Consider the following 10,450-nt stretch of genomic DNA (forward strand, 5'->3'; position numbering starts at 1 on the left):
CCAAAATGCCCCACCGTAGCCCCACTCCCAGTGCTGCCGCCTTCTGCCCAGAGTTTATTCAGTCACACTAATAGCACCTGTAGATACACCCACCACTTCCCAAACAGTCCCATCTACCCTTGAACTAAGTAGGCCTGAGCCTTGAATGAAAAAGCTTGAACTTTCAAAATCTAAACTTTCTAACTCAAAAACCTAAAAACACTTTTCAAAAAATCAACTCTGTTTTGCTTTTTAAACTCTCAGTTACCTACCTTACCAACCAGCTTTGAAGAGAACTGGCTCAATGGTGATAAAGTTATTAATGTGTTAAGATGACAATATGTTCATAGGTAAAGTACTTTTTAACAAATATGTGCTGCTTTTAACAAATATGCATTTCCAGCAATAGATAACTAATGTGCACAAACAACATTAATTATCTATAACTTGCTAATAATGTCAATTTTCTCTAAAATTGGCTTGATTATTAAATGTCAATGAAATCTATAAAATACACCAAGCTTGAGCTATCCAGTTTTGGCCTTTTGCATTATCCAAGTGCAAAATATTTCATTTGAGGCACATATTCTAACCGAAAACTAATGGAACCACTCTTCTCAAACTTTGTCACCCTTCAAAAAATTCTTTTGAACTGAAAAAAAGCCTGGACATTTCCAGCCCAAGAAGATTTTTTTGTTTTTAATGGAAAACCTAAAAATGATATATAGACTAGAAGATAGGACTATATTAGGCATGTCAGAATCTCTAAAATTAGGAGTGAAGAGACTTTGTATAGGTAGAGTGAGTGATCATGGAAAGTAGAAATTATTAAAATTCACCCCGACTGGATCCTGGTGCTACAGGTGGCCAATTTCATATGAATAGGAACAGAAGCAGTAACTCAGGGAATAATGTTGGAAAGTTCCACTTTCTCAGAGAGGTAAGGATTTCTTAGGCTAGGGACAGACATTGAAAAAGCCAGAGCCTGAATTGATTCAATCTTTGCAGGTTAGTTGAACCTGGCTAGGCTAAATCAGTTTTGTAACCAGACAGACACCCCAGAAATGCAGGCACATGCCTGCAGTGGCTCAGGCTAGAAGCTGTGGGGAGCTAAAGCAGCCCTCAAGTCCTTCCACAGCATGGAGCTGAGTGGGGCGAGGCCAGGCTCTGGCAGGAACTCTGCTTAGCCCAGCAGGAAATTGTTAACAGTGTTTATCACCCAAGTAAGAAAACAACATAGGGACATTACCAGCTACCTGTTGATTCTACCTGTTGATTCAGCAGGGACCATAGCCAGCATGTGGTCTGTTAGGTAATGTACAGACGCCTCCTCAGCAAGGCAGAGGGGAGGGGAAAATTCCTGCTTAGTAGGGAGTGGTGAGGGGAGTGGGGAAGCAGCCCGCAGTCTTTGAAGCTCTAGCCAGGGAGCAGAGGGGAGGGGCCAGGCCTGCTGTGGAGCAGAGAGCCCTGCCTAGCCCAGAGAGCATGTCGGGATATTAAACCAGCAAGGGGTCTGAGACAGACATTACGTAAACTGGTTTGAGCCAAATTAGTTATGTACTTGAGAAAGCAACAGGCTACTAAAGTCTTCAGGCATTCTGCTTTGAAAGTATATTTATATTTAAAATGTAGGATAACCAGTATTATGATTGAAGGCTAAACCTACCATATCCTAAGCTATATTGTTATACAGCATACTTTCACATCTGAAAATATTACTAAACAGTCAGAGGTCTCCTTTCATAACAACCATTCTTTTTTTTCTTAAGAGAATTGTGCTTTATGTGTAACCTCAAACAAGAAGAAATCATCAGGCACTTTCAAACACACAGCATTACAGAGAGCTCCTACCTGAGGAAATGTCTATTTTTTCTTCATTCCACTCCTGACCCATTAAAGGGTGGAAAGGCTTGGGCTTCAGTCTCATTCAGCATATATACAAATAATTTAAGTAAATATTTTGCTACTTAATGACCAATGTGCTCATTAAAAATATTGTTTATTTCAACATTCAGTTTATGAGAAAAATGTGACCTGTTGACAAATGGAAAATTGTCTCAAATGCAGCAAATACCAAACAAAAAACAAGTAAGCCATGTAGGGTTGAGTTCTATCAGAAACATAATGGTGTGGCCAGGTGCCTGGGGCAGCTGCCCCACACAGGGGCAGTGGCAACTTCCAGTTCCTGCTGCACCACTGGTGTGGTTGTGCGACTGCAAAAGCAGCTGCTTTTTTCTGACCTCCCCCATGTGCAGCCTCAAGTCAGTGCCTGGGCAACTGCCCTGCTTTAGTTATGACACTGAGTTCCATTCACATACCAGAACAAAATCAAAAGACACAATAAAAAATAATACAGTTGTCAGGAAAATATCTCGTAATGATTACATTATTTCGGCTGTTTAGATATCTCTGCACAAATGTAGCTTAGTACATATCTTTTCTTCTGCTATGGCAGGACGCCTGGGGCTCAGACACAGCTCTTCTGGATGAAGGCCTATGCTGCAGGTGAACCACATGAATCAGGGGAACCAATAGAAGTCACGAGCCCTTGATGGACAGTTTATAAGAACCCTGACACTTGTCTTGGCAACAGCGTTTATAGCCTTGTATTTGGGACTCTTCTGCAGTACTTCTGTCACTGTCTCTGCCCTAGACCATCCTGCCTTGCCTCTTGCCCTGCTCCAGCCGTTGACCCTTGACCACGGGTGACTGGTGCCTCCCGAGTCTGGGGGGCCACCAAATCAGGGATGAGGGGGAGATCCCCCAGTGGCCGATTGCTGAGTCAGCAGTGAAACCAGAAGTGTACTTCCCTTCCAATGGCACTTCCAGTTTTGCAGCTGGCGCTTCCAGCGGGTGCACAGCCAATCTCAGGGGGTGCACATGCATTCACGTACACCACCTGCACATCACCAATGCCCTCGACCCTTGTTCCTGCCTCACCCCCTGCCTTAGACTTCAGTACCTTCTTCCTGCTTGCTCTAAAGAGTTTTGAGTTCTCCAGCTCCTGACTTCTGGCTTGGCCTCAAACATGGATCCATCTCAACCCAAGGCAGCATGACACCTTGGACTTAAACTGACACCTAGTGTTGTAACCCTCAGCTTCTGAACCCTGACCCCTCCCCCCATGGCAGGGCATACCTGTGACACACTGTGACATTCTTCACCAGAAATAAATGGGTTGGCTGCTATCTCACATTGTTACTTGCTGTTTAACTATGTACAAACGACAAACACTATCCGTTGATGCTCCAAACCTTAAGTATACAATATCATGGTCCGCTACATATTCTGATAAGGAGGTGCACTTAGAACTAAGGGCCCAGTTTTCCTCATGCTAGTTCTCAAAGTGCTCTATGAAATAAAACAATAAAGGGTAGGCATAGAGTAAAGCCATATGTCAACTCCATTAAAGGCAGTGAATTAGTGCAGAAGTCCTAGATTTGCAGACCAACAAGGGTAGAGTGCATAGCATTGCAAACACTGAGGAACCAAAGGGCATGTTCATGTTCAGTGTCACACATCAATAACTACGTCAAATACCCTGTGGCTCATATGTAGAAACTAGGATATTAAAATATATTATTTTAAAACCAGCTGTCAGTTTCTCTATTTCATTACATAGTGTTTCATTTATTGTTTTTCTGACTGCTATAGCAAGCCTGGGATATGTATTTTTAAAGAATAGTTAGAAACATAGAAAACAGACCGTTGATTAAATATATATGTAACCAGTCATTTATATCAGTGCCTGTAAAGTCATTGCAGTTTATTAGCCACATATAATATGCTTTTAGAAGTAAATTTAAATATGCATTTATGTGAACTTAATATGTTCACACCAATGGCAGATCTTGGTTATACTGAGAAAGACCAAGAGTGGAAGAAAAGGGGTAGCAGGTGACTGGAATTGTTCCAAGATGAGCTTTGTTTTCTTGATTTTCCTGCTTTTGTATCAGGCGTTAATATTGACAATATGTGGCAGTTGTTTTCTGAAATATGTTAATGTGCTAACTGATTGAAATATTGCCATACAGTTGTCTTGGTAGAAAGATAAGTTTTATTCCTCACAAAATATTTATCTTTCTAAATTGGCAAAAAATCACTTTGGGGAGTGTCAGGATGGAGAGGATAAAATATTTTTAATGAAATATCTCAGTGACAAGGGATTTTTTGGTTAAGTGTTGCATCTTGGATGATTCATTAAATCACTACAGTTATTTTTTTTAAATAGCATTCATTAATTTTTTAATTGTTTGATGTTTTAGGTTTTGTAAGCCAAGCTGAGCCAGCTGGGGTCAAATTTTCAGTGGTGTCAAATGTTCTTATCTCCACCAGGTGGAGTTGCTGGTTTTTGCTATCTCTGAATATCAAGCATGAACTGTATCAGGATGAGTCTGCACTCAAAAGCTGGATCCAGACCATGCCAGGACAAAAAATGTAAAACATGCCAACACATCTCCACCATTCTCACAATAACTACACCTCACAACAGAACCATCACCATTCCTGGATCTTAAATCTGCACCTCCAGAAATGTCATATATCTTATCCAGTGCACTAAATGCCCTGATGAAAAATATGTAGGAGAAACCAAACAACAACTGTGTACCAGAATGAACGCACACTGAAAATCTATCAAAGACAAGAATACCCAGTTACCTGTGGGTGCACACTTCTCACAAGACAACCACTCTTTCTCCAATCTCTCACTTCTAAACCTCACAGGGAATTTACAAAAGACCTTTTGTAGACAAGCCTACAAACTTCACTTCATAAATCTACTGCAAAGAAAAAATCATGGACTAAATATAGACATTGGATTTATGGCACGTTATAACTTGTCTGCCATCTGATAACCCTAGGTAACCTCTCTACATTTTACCAGCTATGTACTATAAACAGATCAGCATTCTCTCCTTTCCCTTGCCCCCCAACTACCTGTCTCATACCTATTACTCAGCCCCTCTGATCTTCTCTGCCACACATTTGCATTTTGGCTTAAGTTTCTATTCCACTCAAGACAGCACACAAACACCAGCAGATTCTCCCTATAACTAAAGAAGGGCATTTGTGCCTGAAAGCTTGTAAAAAAAACAATTTTCCAACTATTTAGTTGGTCTAATAAAAGATATCAAATTTACCCCAAGAACCTTGTCTTCAAAAACTGAGGCACTTCAAATCAGTGCCTGGTTCTGAAAATGTTCACCTGGGCCTAGTCAGTGAGCCAAGACCTGCACTATCAGTTGCTCAAATACAGCCTCACTTCAGGCAAAATTTCCTTTGACAACAGTGTGGACCCTAGTAACAATAAACTGAGTACTACAGTACATTCCTCTGAAGCACAGGAGAATGCTTAAATCCAGCTTAAGCACCTGAGTATAAGGGCAAATTTAAAGGCTAGGGACAGACATTCAAAAAGCCTGAGCCTGAATTGATTTGATCTTTGCAGTTTAGTCTAATCTGGCTAGGCTAAAATCAGTGTGTAAATGTACAGACATCCCAGACATGCAGCCACATGCCTGCAGTGGCTCAGGCTAGAAGTCGGGGGAGGTGGGAGCGCTAAAACAGCCTTCCCTTCCATTCCACAGGGCTGAGCTGAGGGGCATGTGGCCAGGTCCCAGCAGGATTAGGGAGGAGTTACCCCACCTCCTTGATAACAGAGCATTTATCAGCTCTGTTATCAGCATTTATCATCCCATCAGAAAACAAACTGTCTTTCATCAATTTGAGCTCTCTTAAACAAAAAAGGACCAGAGGGACATTATGAGCTGAGCTGTTGATTAGCTCCAAAAAGCCCTAAGCTGACGCTGCTGTCTGGCACAGCACAGATGGTAGCCAGTATGTGGTCTGCTAGGTAATGCTGTGCGTCTGTGTAAGGCAGAGGGGAACGAGAGATACCTACTTAGCAAGGAGTGGTGAAGTGAGGGGAGGAGCAGGAGGAAGCCAGGCTGATGGTGTTGTGCCTGCAAGTCTCTGCCAGAGCTGAAGCCAGGGAGCAGAGGGGAGGGGCCAGCCCTGCTGTGGAGCAGAGAGTCCTGCCCAGGCCAGAGAGCATGCCGGGATGCTGGGGGAGTCTGATTTAACTTAAACCAGCAAGGAGACTAGGACAGACATTGCATAAACTATTTTGACCCAAATCAGTTAAGTGTGATATTACATTCAACCACGTTTATCTCAAACCAGTTTTAGCCATTTTCAAACTGGTTTATGTGCACTGAACATCTGTTCTGTTGCAGGTCTAAGCCAGTTTCTGATTACTTAAACTGGTTTATATGTAATGTCTGTCCCTAGCCAAATTGTTTACTGAATAGGAAAGGACCTTGCTAAAGAGCGTTTATATATTAAATAAGGGGTACATGATTTAAAAGCTCTTCCTAGTTATTTTGAGGGTGGGTCTATCCCACCTCTGTAATTAGCCTTGGAGCCTCTACTCTCACTTCACATGCATCAAATCCTGGAAATGTGGCAGTGTAGGCAGCATAGAACAACTTTGAACATGCACTCAAAGCTCCTCCCTGACCCTTGTCTTGGCGAACTTCTTGGCACATATTCAGGGCTGCCTTAAACTAGCTATGCTGCCTCATTTCCAAGATTTGGTACACAAGGAAAATGGGAGGAAAATGCTTCTAAGTAGTACTCATTGGGCTCAACACAGGAGTGCTGGAGACATGTGGTGATATGTCCCATTTGCCTCTCTACAATTCTGTATCCAATATCATGAATCGTGCTTAGGTTTCATCCTGTGAGCAACTGCCCCTCATGAGATGCTTTCTTTCCACTGTACTGGAGTTCAACATATTTTCTTCATGTAATCACATGCTATGCAGTGCTTTAAAAATACATAGTGACAAAAGAGTGACTGAAAGAACATACAACCATGGGGACAAATTTTGCACTGCCCTGATGTCAGTTCTGAGTGAGTTCACTGTCTTTAAAGGACTTCTGGGAAACAGTGTACTTGGCTCTAAGATAGGTATGAGTCACAGCAGGGATCATCATAGTGTAGGAGGAGAAGAGATCATGGAGACAGGAAATCATAGAGTTGAGACACTGTTTTCTACGTTATTCTCTCTTTGATAAGTGAAACAACTTGCTGTTGAAACTGTCCTACTTTTGATCTTTCCTTATATTCTCAAGGAGATTCAGGATGGTAGTATCATAAAGACCTTTTGTTAGCTCATACTGATGAATCACGTGTCCTTTATTTTTTTTTTTAAATTATATATTTACTTGCTTCTAGCTGCCTCCTGATCATGAGACTGTCCTTTATCCTGAACCCACAAAGTCAAAGGCCAATATTTTCAAATATCTAAGGTCAGGCATCTTAGGTCAGCTCTTCAGGTGCTGTTAATCAACAGAGTTCCTTTTGACTTCTATGGGGTGATATCAGTTTACTCCAACTGAGGATATGGTTATTAGGGCTGTGCAAATCTTTAGTCCCTGATTCAATTTGGCAGAGATTCCACCCAATTCGGTGGCTGAATCTTTGAATCCAGATCAAATCAGGAGACCCTTTAATCTTTCCAAATCGAATCAGAACCTTCCAAATTGATTCAGAAAGATTCGGTGATTGTGAGGAAAGAGAAGAGCCCCAGAGAAGTAAAATGGCCCCACCTGTATTGCAAAGAACTCTGCGGGGCTCCTTCTTCACTCGGTGTTTCAGGAGGGGAGGGGGAGTCAGCCAGAATTCCAGGATAAAAGGAGACACAGGGCAGGCAAAAGAGGGACACAGGAAACTGGAAGTGACTGACTGAGGCAGCGAGATGGCAGGGAGAACCAGAGGCACTGAGGAAACAAGGGAGACGGGGCTTAAGGGAAGCAACTCTGTGGAGGGAGTTGCTGGGGGAGAGAACCCTGAAGGAAACACCCAGAGAGAAACAGAAACTGGGGCAAGGCAGTTAGAAGGTACTGTAAAGACCCTAATAGCAGTGATGAAGAAAAAGGGTATCGCAAAGTTGGGACTATAAGGGCTGAAGAAGTGCCAGTTTGTTTTTTTGTTCTCCTTTTCATTAGGGTGAGAGGAAAGTCACCCCAGATAGTGCGTTTACAACTATCAGGACAATAAGCCAGGAAAAAGAATGGCTAGGATTACTGGCAGGTCTGTGCCAGGTTCCAGCTGGGGGAGGTACAGCCAGGCCCACTGAGGATACTGATTGGCCAGACCTAGAGACCAAAGGAGCATTTTTTTTGTATTGCTGAAAAGGAGATTGTGGAGACAACTGAATTACCACCCTGTGGAACGGGCAAGGGTGTAGGGGTTGGTGGAGCTCTCACTACACTAAGACAAATTGCAAGAGCCAAAGCATCGAGACCCACAAGCCCCAGCATTCTATTTTCTCCTGTAATGACAAGTTGTGGCAGGCAAGATTGCGGATGTGTGGGAGGGGCCAGCAAGACGTTGCGGTGGACTTCAGCTTGTAAGCTGAGGTGCTAAAGCTGTCTTAGTGTAGAAGATAGAGTAAGAAAGGAAGAAAAAGAAAAAAAAGCCACTCAGACAGGTGATGAGCTCCAAAGATTGATGACACCTAGATCGATAGAGACAAGCCTCTACCACAGATAGGGGCGGGACTTTTGGGGTGAAAGCCCACCATTGGACAGAGATTTGGACATAGACACAGCTTTCAATGTTTTTTCTACATACCTCAAGGCACCAGGTGCCTCATGAATGCTGCAATGCTAGGGCAGATGGAGCATCCCACGGGAATGCGGGGGAGGGTGTCCCCAACACGCTTGGCAGCAGACCCAGAAGTGCTTCTAGTCCAATTCTGGGTCCTCTAGGGAGCACACTGGGCCCCCCCATGCCCTTCTGGCTCAGCGACTGGTGTCTCCTGGGTCTGGGGAGACACCCGGGGGCTGATTGCCAAGCTGGGGAGACATGGGGGGCCCCCCCCCACTCCCCAGCAGAACTGAAAGTGGACCAGAAGCACTTCTGGTCTACTTCCAGGTTCACCATTGAGCACACAGCGGGCACCCCCCGCCACGCTCCTGAGACCTTCTGTCTCAGCATTGCAGCATTCATGAACTGCGCCTGGTACCTTGAGGTATGTAGAAAAAAAAATTTAAAGCTGTGTATATGGCTGACTCACTGATTCTCAGCATCAGCATTGAATCTTCAGATTCAGATTTGGCAGAGTCAAATCAGGGACAGTGATCCAAATCAATGAATTGAATCACTGTCCCCAATTCGGGCTGAATCTGAACTGAATATGGACCGTTTCACATACCCCTAATGGTTATATAGTCTATATTGAGATGTATGATTGAAAAGACCTGATTTGCTTTGAAGCTGTGCTCCCAATTTCTAGGGGAGCCAGTGCAGTCATGTCAGCTCAGTGACATGCAAGAGTGGAACATTAGACATGGTGCATGTATTAGCTCTGAAATATAGCAACAAAGCAGTTTTCTTGCAGAGTTTGTATGACCAACAAAGTATTTTATAGATGAGATGTTCAAAGGAACCTAAAAGAGTAAGATCCTTTGAATTTTAGTGGTACTTTGATATGTCGCTTCTTTAGACTTCTTGCCTTTACTGCAAAGGTTTGTGACAAAATGTAAAGCTAGTAGATTACTATATGTGAGTGGCGATTCTTTGCTTTTTTTTCTTTGCCTATCAAGATAAGTACAATTTTTTTTTCTGTTTAAACAGATTAAACTCCGAATGCAAACATTTCCCATTGCCCTGCAGTAAGTGAAGTCACACAATCAGTTCCTCTGTGTGGGTGGGAGCAATGGTTGCACAGGAAGACATTTTATTTACTATGTTGCACCTAGAATGAGTAGATATTGCCTCCATCTAGTGCATGACCAGTCTACTCTTTTCTAGGTTACAAATGTGGTTGATCTTCCAGCAAAATTAGTGTTAATATAGCATCATTATTGTTATTCAACCCCTTCAGAAGAGCTGAATATTATTATTATTATTAATAAGAGCTAACAGCGTATTTAGCTTCCTACATTTTAAATATCTTTGCATCTGGGGGAAAGTTTCTCACTTTGGACCTTCAAAGAATGATAGAAGGTAAGTTGAAGAAGTATTCTTCTTTCTAGAAGCTATCATGTAGAAGAACAAAGCAACAGGTTTGCTTTCAAAGCTTCAGTCATTCTAATTGTGTAGATAAAATAAAATTGGAGTTTAACTCTGTTCACAAACTAAGCTACTTGCCAGCCTGAGCACTATCCCAGCTCAACTTTCTATCCCTAGGAACTTGCCAACATTAGCAATTAAGAAGACATTTGCTGTGAGTTAAGCCCCATGCTACCCACTAAAAACAAACCAGACTAGATATTGGCTACAAAAGTGATTCTCAAACAGGGTTTTACGGCACTCTGAGATGCCTTGTGATCCTTTTAAGAGTGCCAAAGTGTGACACACAATATTAACACGCGGAGGTATGCAAACACCTACACATGATTCACAAGATAAACCCGTTCCCCCAGCCCCCCAACCTCCCCCGCCAGCCCAGCTCCTGGC

General features: G+C 42.8%; 2 long non-coding RNA genes across 4 annotated transcripts in view; both read right to left on the reverse strand.

Moving 5' to 3' along the window:
• Positions 1-7,748, reverse strand: part of LOC109297221 — a 7,822-nt gene extending 74 nt beyond the window's left edge. Inside the window, exons 1-2 of the long non-coding RNA XR_002097249.1 lie at positions 7,594-7,748; positions 4,668-4,669 (exon numbers count right to left, since the gene is read on the reverse strand). This is a non-coding gene — a long non-coding RNA (uncharacterized LOC109297221). The remainder of the gene's footprint in view (positions 1-4,667; positions 4,670-7,593) is intronic.
• LOC109297220 overlaps positions 1-10,450 on the reverse strand; it is a 117,683-nt gene that overhangs the window by 12,279 nt on the left and 94,954 nt on the right. The window lies entirely within an intron of this gene.

The sequence above is a fragment of the Gavialis gangeticus genome, unplaced genomic scaffold, assembly GCF_001723915.1.
Source record: "Gavialis gangeticus isolate Ggan-Ray unplaced genomic scaffold, GavGan_comp1, whole genome shotgun sequence".
NCBI lineage: Eukaryota > Metazoa > Chordata > Crocodylia > Gavialidae > Gavialis > Gavialis gangeticus.